At 47.4% G+C, this 11,974-nt stretch overlaps 1 protein-coding gene across 3 annotated transcripts in view; it reads right to left on the reverse strand.

The window, feature by feature from the left end:
• The window catches only part of Litaf (lipopolysaccharide induced TNF factor), a 46,541-nt gene that overhangs the window by 27,030 nt on the left and 7,537 nt on the right, over positions 1-11,974 (reverse strand). The window contains exon 1 of one of the 3 annotated variants that reach the window (XM_021209449.1): positions 9,723-9,793. The exons of 1 other annotated variant lie outside the window; for it this stretch is intronic. The gene's annotated coding sequence lies outside the window, so the exon portion shown is untranslated. Of the gene's footprint in view, positions 1-9,156; positions 9,178-9,722; positions 9,794-11,974 lie in introns of those variants that run through there. One more of the 3 variants, XM_029544717.1, reaches the window with a different exon arrangement.

Genomic DNA, 11,974 nt, shown 5'->3' on the forward strand with positions numbered 1-11,974 from the left:
TGGGAAGAGGCTGGGGAGGGAAGGGAGGGGAGGAGAGATGGAGGAGGGGCTGAAGGGAGAGGGATGGGGAGAGGAAGTTGGCAGGAAGTGAATATGAACAAGGCAATGAATATGCCTGCATGAAAATGTCAAACTCAGTATTTTGTATGCTGACCATAAAAACTTTTAAAAGGAGTTTTCCTGTGTCCCATCCTGTGCTCCAGCAAGAGCTCCTTCCCTTTTCCCTCCATGTCTTATTTTTATGTGTGGCCTACAGTGTTTAAGAGACAGGTATTAGCAGGAGAGGGCGGAGGATGAAGGAGGACAATGGGAGAGTGGAAAATGACCAAAATTAATCTGAAATATATAAAACTGTCTGACCACCACAACACCAACAAAAGCTCCCTATCTCCTTATGCCCTTTAACCATACACTAAGGAAGCTTAACGGCACAGATCTCAACTTTAGCACTGGTGATGCTGGGAACTGATCCTTTGAGGATCTGTCCACACTGTAGGACATTTAACATCATCCCTGACTCTACACAGGCATGATACCTCCCCTCTCCTCATCTGTGAAAATAAAAAAAATGCCTCCAGATGTTACCAAATATTCTGAGTGTAGCCAGTGCTCTTAACCTGAGTCATCTCTCCAGTTCCAAAAACAGTATTGTAACTTTTCTTCTAAAGCTGACCCCATAAATCTGTTTCCTATAAATCTGGGAGAATCTGGGGAATGGAGAGACAGGGAGAAAGGAAAGAGAGGGTCTGTCTACGGTTTTGGTTCTATTCATTCCTTGCAACTCCAGGGGCCACAGCAGAGTCCCACCACTACCTCCAACTTGCTGCTATGGCATTTCCAAGGACCTGGACCCCAGCAGCTTGGTTGGAAGGGTGACTGCCTGGCACACATGAAACCATAGGTTGGATGTCCAGAAACCTGGTGGTGCAAGTCTGTGACTCCAATACTCATTAGGTGCAGTCACTCTCAACTAGCTGCCCAGAAGATCTGAGGCCAACCTGGGCTACATGAGGCTACATCTCAGAGGAAAGAAAAGAAAACTTCAGAGCTGGAGAGTCGGCTCAGCTGTTAAGACACTACTGCCCTCGTGAGAGACAGACTGCTGTTCCCAGCACACATCTAGCAGCTCACAACCCTCTACAATTCCAGTTCCAGGAGATTCCATGTCCTCTGTGGGCCTCTAAGAGCACGCATGTGCATGTGCGCGCACGCACACACATAAATAAAAAGACCTCAAAAAACAAACAAACAAACAAAAAAGTCCTGCAGTGGTGGCGCACGCCTTTAATCGCAGCACTTGGGAGGCAGAGGCAGGCAGATTTCTGAGTTCGAGGCCAGCCTGGTCTACAAAATGAGTTCCAGGACAGCCAGGGCTATACAGAGAAACCCTGTCTCAGAAAACCAAAAACAAACAAACAAACAAAAATAAAAAATAAAAAAAAAGAAAGAAATTAAGAAAGAAAGAAAGAAAGAAAGAAAGAAAGAAAGAAAGAAAGAAAGAAAGAAAGAAAGAAAGAAAGGAAGGAAGACTTAACCCCAAAGCACAGATCATTGGCCTATAGACTATATTCTTTGGCTTAAGAGTTGCAGGACTGCCTTTCCCCAGGGAACAGACAGCAGGAGCATTCTGAAGGACTCGGTTGTCCCGTCCTTCTTCCAGGAACTTCCTCACCAGAATGGCTCCACTTACAACATAGGAAAGATGGCCAAAAGTCAATGCCACATGTGGATGGACTTTGTCACAGGCTGCTTTGTCACCTGTTGCACAGATCCACTGTCCTCCCAGCACTCGGTCTAGAGAATAGGTCTAAGTTTCTAGACGTTGCCTGTTTCTCTCTTGTGATTTTTCTTCCGTCAGTGTAAATTATGTGTAAATATTTCCTCCTGCGGAAGAAAGGCTGTTCCTGCCCCGTACTTCCTGAGAGTGACAGAAGCCAGAGTGGCCATCTGCTCTTGCCATCGGGATCTTTAGTCTCCTAGGGTCTCAAGATCTCCCTTGCAATTATTCTGCTGAGTATCCAGCATTATGGCACACACAATCCTAGCAAGTCTGCAACCAGCCTGAGCCACACACACATGTGCTCACACACATACATACATCATACATACACACACACATACAAACAATATATACATATATTACATACATAATACATACATAATGCATACATACATACATACACACACACATACAATATATACATACATTACATACATAATGCATACATACATACATACACACAAGATAAATATTTTAAAAATGAAAAAGAACTCAGACAAGACAGAGTGTAGTCCAGAAGGCAAGCAGAACCTCTCATAGACAGAGCATCCTTGGACAAGAACAGATTGGCAGTGACCATGGAGGCCACACCCCACTTCTGCAAGCTTTGTATTCTTTTTCCTTTCTTAATATTTTTATTTTAAAACACTCTTGCTACATAAGCCAGGCTGGTCATAAACTTTCATTAATACTTCTGTCTCTGATTCCCCACTACTGGGATTACAGGTATGCACTACCACACCCAACTTATTCTGAAATCTTTAGAATAAACACCTTTTAAAAAATTTTTTTTAATATTCATGGACGGGACAAGGAATTGGTGTGGAGGTCAGAGGCCAACTCTCTGCAGTCAGTTCTCCACTTCCACTTTATGTGGGTTTCAGGTATGAAACTCAGGTCTCAAGGTTTGTACGGCAAGAACCTTTACTAGATGGGCTGCCTTGCCTGCTCCAGAACCAGCAGCAGGTTTTCCTGAGCACTCTGCTGTCCGAGTGACTGACAGGCCCGTGTGGACTGCAGTGTTAAGTGCTCTGTTATCAGAACCTCCTAGCTAACCCAGGGGCAAAGATCTTTAATCTCAGAACTCAGGAGATGGAGGAAGGATGATAAAGTCAGCTTGGAATACATTAGACGGGGGGGGGGGGGGGGGGGGGGATTGAGATTGAGATTGAGATATTGATTCAATCCAGCTAGCCAGTGTTCCAAGTGGTTTAGAATCCTGGAACCAGCATCAGGTAGTTATCTTTGATGGCTCTTCAGGGCCAAAGATAGGACTCAGGCCCATTCCTCCATGAGTAATCAGAGTCCTGGCTTTTCAAGTCTGTTTACCAGAAGGGAGGGGTCCAGCCACAAGGTCCCTGAAGCCTGTATCTAACAACTCCCTAATATTCGAGAGGCTGGGGAGTCACATCTACTTCCTAGCCCAGCTCACAGACTCCAATGGTGGTAGGCAACCAGCTAAGTAGCTTTGGGAATGAGGCCTTTACTAAGACTTAGGATCATGCATCCAGCATCCTCTCCAGGCTCATCCTACTTCCCAGAGCGGTCCGCACACAGTCTTGGTGACACAAGACTGCCTCCTGGGCCCTACTTGCTTCCCGATCTAGGCAGGTTCTGTTTCTGCAGGGAGACCACACTGTGCTCCTCTGGGGCAAGGGCCACCTGAACTGCATTTCCAGCACCAATATGGCACTTAAAACAGTCTGTAACTCTACTTCCAGGGGATCTGACATCATCTTCTGAATTATGTGGACATCAGGCATTCAAGCTGTGTATAGACAAACATGCAGGCAAAAATACTGATATGTGAAATATAAAATTTAATTTAATTTGAAAGACATTTTCTTTAGGCCAGATAGGATGACTTAATACCTGTAATCACAACTCTTGGGAAGCAAAGGCAGATGGATCTCAATGAGTTTGAGGCCAGCCTGGTCTACATAGTAAGTTCTAGGACAGCCAAAGCTACATAAAAGAGAGACCCTGTTTAAAATAATAATTTTTTTTTTAAAAGAAAAGAAAAGATGAATAAGAACTGAAGAGATGTCTCAGTGGATAGAGACTTGTCATGCAAGTGTGAAGAAGGCCTGTAATCCCAGCATTCCAGAGTCAGACATAGGGGTTGGGGGTGGGGCAGCTGGCTAGCTAGCCTAGCCAATGGGCAACTCTGGGTTCAGCACAGGACTCAATAGTTAACATAGTTAAAATTGAGGAAGAAATCTAAGAACAACTTTGGGTGGACACACTCACCCACATACATATGCACCCACACACAAGCGAACAGGAATATACACATGCATACCCCCCCCACACCACACACACACACACACACACACACACACACACACACACACACACGGGTGCGCACACTCCTGTAATAAAATAAAAGCAGCAAGGCTTAGTGATCTATTCCTGTAATTCCAGCACGTAAGAGGTGGGGCCAGGATGACTAGGAGTTCAAACTTAGCCAGACTTGGGGAGTAAGAGGCCAACCTGGGCTACATGAGACCACCCGTCTCAAAAAGGGAAGGAAAAAAGTTTAAAATAAACTCAAGAGGGAAGAGATCCCAGAATTTCAGCAAAAGAATGGTTTTCAAAGGCACCTCCAAACTAAACGCAGTTCCCAGCCCCTCTCCCCACTTGCTTCTCAGCCACATGTGGGTGGGACATGCTGTGAAAAATACAGGCTCCAGACAGGCTCTCCTGAGTAGAGTGAAGGGCTTTCTAGATTTAGGTATCAGATCAACACCCAAAAGGGCAAGGCCTTCACAGAGATAAAGCAGCTTTTTACCACCAAAGTAATCCTCTAAAATCAGTTCTTGCAGAAAAAGAATCTTTCATTTCCACTCATGTGCCCACAGCCCGGCTGCCCTGGCCCTGGAAAGGAAACACAAGGCTGGGTAGCACAGATCACAGAAATGACTGCAGTATGGCAGAGAGGAGCTGGCATGCAGAGAGGAGCTGGCATGCAGATGGAAGCAAGCCTGAGAAAATGGCCTAGTTTGTAAACAAGAAAGAAAACCAGCTGAGAAGGCCAAACAATCTGATCTTTGAGGTCTTGGAAGAGGGGAGCAAAATATCCCTAAATATCCCTTAGGGTAATCTGTGCATAAAGGAGTAGGGCTGTGCTGAACCTAGAACTGTATGTCCATGAGATTAGACATTCTTAAGTTCATCTGTAAAATACAAAAACTGTGTAGCACCGTAATGAAATATAACTTGGAGATGACTGACGGCCAAACAAGGAGAAAGAATGGCGTTTCTGAAACACTTCAGAGAAGGAAGGACAGACTAGACAAATGAGCCCGTCAGACCCTCGGGCTTAAGAAACGGCATTTGCTGGGTGGTGTCTGTCCACCCTGACAGACTTGATCTATACCTCGGGGGGCGTGCTGGAGGGGGGGGACTGTTGGTAACTTGGTAAAATATTTCACAGAAATGTTTCCAAACTCCATCTTCTGAATCTCAGTGGTTTCTGTAGGCTCGTGTGTCCCACAAGGCAAAGATAAAGTTACCACAAGGTTCAAATACAGCACAACTACAAATTACACTGATTTGTGGAATGGAAAACCGCTTCCACAGCGAGTAGAGCTGCGCCCTACAATAATGTACACCACTTCCCTGGGGATCCTGGTGAAACCACATTCCAGTCTCCCCCATGAACAGCATCCATAAGCCTGAACCAGGCGATCAGGAAAAGGGCAGGCTCACTGGGAGAGGAGAGAACCACCCAACCAAGGAAGCCATCGCTGCTGCGCATGCTTGCTCCAATTATGCCTGATTTCACTTCCCATGTTTCCGGAAATCCTGCTGGGTTCTACTGTTTATTTTTAATTTTAAGATTATATTTTAGTTTGTGTGTATGTGCTCATGCATACACATATGCCATAGTACAAGCATAGAGGTCATAGAGCAAGTTACGGAAGCCAGGTCTGGCCTGCCTTTACAAGGATTTTGAGGGTTAAACTCAATTCATAAGACTTGGCATCGAGTGTCTTCCTTCTGAGCAATCCTGCCCGTTCTACTGGTAGTTAAGTAAATATTTTAAGCAGTGGTGGTGCATGTCTTTAATCCCAGCACTACAGAGGCTGAGGCAGGGGGAGCTCTGAGATCTCATACATACACACACACAAACACACACACATACACACACGCATATTTAAATATCAGGACATGGTCTATAAATTTCACTGGAATTGGGACTGAAATCTGCTGCTGTTGTAGGTTTGCTAGTTTGGTTTCTTGAGTCTGGTCTCAACTTCCTGAGGGCTGGAATGAGAGGCTTGTGGGGCCATGTCCAGCTCACACTAAACTCTGAGACTTGGGGTCGCTCAAGAGGCTCCATGGGCCAAATGGCTTAAGTTCTTTACCACTGGTTTTCTGGGGCCTTCCAGGTTCATCCAACCTATGTCCTGGAGGCCAGATGCACCTCAGGGAAAATGAGACCCAACACAATTCTTTTTTGTAACTTGGTTGCAGGATTCTCCAGTGTGAGTGATGTCAGTGATGATGTCAGAGCCTGGGCATATCTGCTAGGCTTGACCCCAGGAGTTAATGCCCTACAAGGATTGGAATAGGTGGGCAGTTGTTGCCCAATGAATGATTAACCTACTGGAACGCAGGCAATGAAACTGCTAAGGATGACACTCATCATATTAGTGATTATGACCAGGAACGGACACTGCCTGGGTCTCAGAAGCACTGTCTCCCTCTGATGTCTTCCCGCCTCCCCTCCCTATGGGCAGGTGAAGGACTTGGACTGCTCTCCAAGGCTGTCATAACTGGGAGCCATTATTTGAACCCTGCAGGAGCCACCTGGCTGCAACGGTGCTGGCCTAAGGACCAAGAATATAATCTCCGAGATCTAGAGAAAAAGCTAGACATAGTGGCATATGCTTGTAATCCCAGCACTGGGGAGACAGATGCCACAGTCTCTGGTACTCACGAGCCAGCCAGTGAGTCTGGGTGAGCTCAATGGTGAGCTCCCATGAGAGATCCTGCTTCAAAAGAGATGGGCAGTACCCCTAACATGACCCAAAGCTCTGAAGTTGCCCTCTAGACTCCACATATGTACACCTGCACCTAAAACTTTTTAAGTTTCATTTTTATTTTTAATTAGATGTATGAGTTATGAGTCCAGATGTGGGTATGTGCACATGAGTGCAGTGCCCAGACAGGCCAGAAGACGGCATCAGATCCTCTGGAGCGAGAGTTTCAGGCAGTTCTGACCTGCCTGACAAGGACGGTGGGTAGCAAACTCAGGTCCTCTAAAAGAGCAGCAAGGAATCTCTCCCCTCCCCCATACACATGCTTTAAAGTAAGGAAGAGGGAGAGGAAAGGCCATCTTTCCCTCTCCTGATCATAGCTGTTAAAACCTTGGAGTCCCGCCCCATCTCCGGGAGAATGAAATTTACAGAGGGCCAAAAAGATTGAGCAGAAAGACTGGCTTCAGCCCCACCATCTGTGTACAAACAAACCATGTCTCAAGGTCTTCGTTCTAACGTGTCTTTTGTTAGTTGGATGTGACTCTTAGGATGTTGAAACAGGGGCCATACCTTCTTGTCTACAAACCTAATAAAATGACACACAATTCTCAAAGACCTGTAGTCAAGTGACAATCTCAATGCTGTCATCACTCTCTAGACTGTCAATGAATGCTCAACAATAAAATGAAGTTTTGAGAACCCCAGAAGCAGCACTTGACCTCCAACTCCAATTCCACAGCAGGTAAACAGCACTCAAGTTCAGAGTCAGCCATGGGTGGCCAAATGGGCTGCTGAGACCAACACACAGAGCAGGGTCTGTTTACCTGTGGATATAAGCCACCTGGTTCCCGGGGCATTTTCATGGCGGCCGAAAGCCAAAACAAACAAAATACAAATGACTGGTGCCAAGACTCCCGGGGCTTCCTCCTGCTTTCCACCCTCACCAGAGCTTCAGGGAAACTTGCAGGAAAAACTAAAGTGGGGGAGGGGGCCCTGCCCATTCTCACTTCAGCATGAGGCCATGGCGACATCAGTAGGGATGACTGGGTTAAAGGAAGGCAGGAAAGCAGGAACTGCCTATGGCCAGCCCGTTTGGCTCTTACTGTGCTCCATCCTGCACTTGTCTACACCTCTGCTGCAGCTCTGCTGAGACCTTTCTGCTTACGTGCAGTGTGCTCAGACCTCGGCTCCCCCATACAACTTTCCCTGTCTAGGAACATCTCCCAATTGCCTAAGCTGGGATTCTGAGCTAAGCTCTCAACTTTTCAACAGCACACCTGCTTTTCACCCATAGCATAAGCCACTCAGGGCCAGGAGCCATTTTTTCAGCATTTTCAAAGGACAAGGGGTAGTAGCCCTTTCCCTTCCTATGGCCAAGACCATAAAAGTATTGAAGGACAAAGGAATGTATCCGCCAAAGGCAGGGAGCTACTTCAGTCTAGTATTTTCGAGACTCAAGGCACTGGGTAGATCTGAGAGCAATCACTGGGTCACTTGAATCAGTAAACTATCATAAGGCTATTTTTTCAGGCAGGAATAAAACCATTCATTATTAATGCTTTTAGTGGAATAGGAGAAAGGACAATGGGCCTCTCCCACAGTAGATCTACAACAAATATTTCTGAGCTGGCCTGAACACCTTTAGAAGGCAGAGCAAGGATTGGCTGAGAAGAGAGTCAGATGCAGTATGGGTGTTATTCTAGGTCAGGCAAGGCAAGCGACACACCCTCTGGATCCTGATCCAACTGATAGAGCCAGTCGCTGGAGGAATTACAGATACCACTCAGCTCCTTTCTCTACAGCCTTTCTCTCTGCATTAGTTCTTCTTTAAAAGAGCCAATCTCAGAAGGCTGGAGCGAGGGCCGGAAGAGCAGGCAAGCACCTACTGGTAGAAATGATTTTTCCTTCAAAGGACTCCAATATACAGACCAGGAGTCCCTGAACCAGCTTCAGCTCACCATCCTCAGGGGAGGACAGTTTAATTCAGAAAAGGCTGGAGGAGCCGCTCCGTGGCACAACCCTGTAATCTCAACACTGTAGAGGCAGAAAGTCCAGGAGTTCAAGACCACAGCCTTAGCTACATATGGAGTTGGGATGCTAGCCTGGGCTACATAAGACCGGCTCAAAACAGCAAGAAGCGGATGAGCTTAGAGAGCCTCGTGACTTCCACAAACTATTTCCCAATGACTACCGCTCAGTTCAACAGAGAATGACATCAGCTTCGCTCTCCGGAAGCACAAACCCGACAAAGTATTAGGTAGGGAATGTCCAAACGACCCTTTCTAAAACACACCCATGCTTCCCTCACATCTCTTCCTCTTAAACCTGAAAGGAAAGCTGTGGGCACAACACCGAATGACGATCTAGAGCATCGTCCGGACCCACACTGACCTGGAAACCACTGGGAAGCAAGAACCGGGCTGGCAGACAGGCGGGGGTCACGTCCTCCTTCGCCTGGGCTCCAGACTCCGCGATCCTGAAGTTCCCCTGCTCTCCGATACGCTCGTACTCGTCTGAGAACCCGGGTGAAACTCACAGGGATAAAAGCAAAAGACGCGTGGGCCCGGAACAGCTAAAGAGCATCTGGAAAGTTATCCTACTTTCTATCTATTCGCTTTTGCTTTCTGAGTATGTTCTCCAAATAGCAACTTAGATACTAAAGGTTACTAAAAAAAAGTCGCGCCTTTTCCTATAAGTCCGAGGAGCATCATTTGATGAGGTTCCGATGGAAGCTGGGTAGTCCGAGACTGAGAACCAAACACAACCGGAGCACTGCTGGAACCCCTCGCCCTCAATCCCGCCCAGAGCGCGCCACCCCGGGTCCCTGCCCGAAGAGAATGCGGCGCCCCGGGACTCTAGGCAGGTGGCAAAGCCCGACCCCCGCCTCCGATGCCGCCCCGCGCCCAGCGCCCCGAATCTGGTGTTCCCCACCGGGAACCCAGCAGGGCCGCACTTACCGCCGCCCGCGCCGCCAGTCGAGCCGGGAGGTCTGCTCTGGCCGCGCGCGCGGGCCGGGAGGGCTCCAGGGAGGCAGGGCGAGCCGGGGGCGGAGATGTTTCGGGGCGTGGCTTGGGGAAAGGGCCAGATGGGGCGGGGTCTGGGAGGGGCGGAGCGACAGCCTAGAGGCAGGCGGAGTGGGGATGAAACGACGACCTGAGTGGGCTGGCGAGAGGCGGGGCGCGCGGAGGCGGGGCCAAAAGGTCGGGCGGGAGGCGGACTCTGGAGCCCGGAGGCCTGGGAGAGGGAGGGGCGAGATTATTCTTTGTTTCTAACAGCCACAACTACACCTCCACCAAAAACAAGGCATAAAGACAACCTACAGAATGGGAGACAACATTTGTGTGTTATGTAGCTGATGAAAGTTTATAATTTGAATAAAATTATATAATGAACAGTACGGAGGGTAGAGGCGTATATTCAAGATCGGCTTGATCAAAAAAAGGTCCAGGCAAGCTAAGGCTTTATAGTGAGAACAGTCTCAAAAAACCAAAAACTAGCCAGACTGAAGCTCCACTGGTAGAGGGCTGGCATTAGCATGCATGAAAACCGGGTTCATACCCAGTGCCCCATAAATGAGTATAGTGCCACAAGCCCAGCACCTTTTAAGGCTGAACAACAGTTTCTCAACAACAAATTAATAATAATAATAATAATAATAATTGAAGCTAATCTGAGAGACATAGGAAGCTTGAAGCCAGCCTCAGATACACAATGAGACCCTGTCTCAACCCATCCCACACATACACAAAAAGAACATTCTTACAACGTACATGTCGGTGTATGTGTGTGTGTGTGTGTGCACACGTGAGCACACACACGGGCACAGTAGAGTTTCACTGTGTAACCCCACCTGACCTTGAATTCACAGAGATCTGCTTGCTTCTGTCTCCTTAGTGCTGAGGCTAAAAGTGTATGTTACCAGGCATGGCTTACATTTCATCCCTTTGCTTTAAATGTGAGCACAGTAGCAGACAGAAAAAGCTTCAGGGAGAAAAGGTTTATTTTGGGCCACAGTGTGAGAGGGTTTCAGTCCACCTCCACGGGTGAGATTGTGGCAGCTGAAGCTACGCCGAGGCTGCTCACATTACAGTAGACCGGGGGAATACTCAGAGACAAGGAACAGGATTAACCCTCAATGGCCACCCTTAGCAGATAGGCACTGCCTCCTCAATCCTCCTCTGTAATCTCGGTGCTGGGATGGGAGAGGTAGGAAGATCCCTCTAGTTTGCTGGCAGTCAGTCTACAGAACTGGAGAGCCTCGGGTTCAATTGAGATTCTATACCAAAAAATGTAGTGGAGTACACCTGGCAGAGGAAATACCATATTATGGTCATGTAATTGCTTTTCCCTGGGTGAGGCTCATCCGTTTTATTCGTCACAGGCTGTTCCTAGGGTTTCCCCAAACATGGGTACCTCAAATGCTTAGTGTGTGGTTTGGGATGCGAAGTTGGGGTGCAGACTGTGTTCAAGCTCTCCCTTAAATTTTTTTAATTAAAAACAAAACAAAACAAAACACAGAGAACAATTGAGAAAGTCATGTGACATTGGCCTCTAGCCTGTCTACATGCATCTGTGCATGTGTGCTTAAGTGTGTGCACACACCCAGTAATAACGTTGGAAGGGAAGGGAAGGGAAGAAATGCTCTCCCTGGTGCAGTGCTGATGCACGTGAGAGGGTGCAGCTGCTGTCCTGATTCCAGGTGGCACACACGCAACTGAAAAACAAGTGTTCCAACGGGTAAGTCTGTACAAGACTGTTGTGGGCCCTGCCGTTCACCAAAGTTGAAGGGAGTACAAACCCGAGTGATCAATAGATCAGTGGGCAAAATGTGGTGTGTGTGTGCCAGAGAGTCAGAGGCATTCAAACCTAACAGAAGAATTTCGTGCTGCTTGCCACCACTGCACGGAGATCTCAGAAACACTGCGCAAGGTGAAAGAAGACAGACACAAGGACCATCTACCTATGGTCTCATCAGCATCAAGTACACCCAGAGCAGGTAAATTCCTGGACAAAGCAGATTAGTGGCCAGTTGGGGCTACAAAGATCAGGAGGAGCAGGGGAAGCCACTGACAGGGATGTTGAGAGTGGTGATAGATGCAGGGTACTGAATACTTAGGTGCCACTGATGGGCAGCTCAAAGACAGCTAAAATGTTACGTTTTATGTTATGTAAACTGACTCTTTCTTCTTCTTTTTTTTTTTTTTTTTTT

Source organism: Mus pahari, chromosome 12 (assembly GCF_900095145.1).
Source record: "Mus pahari chromosome 12, PAHARI_EIJ_v1.1, whole genome shotgun sequence".
NCBI lineage: Eukaryota > Metazoa > Chordata > Mammalia > Rodentia > Muridae > Mus > Mus pahari.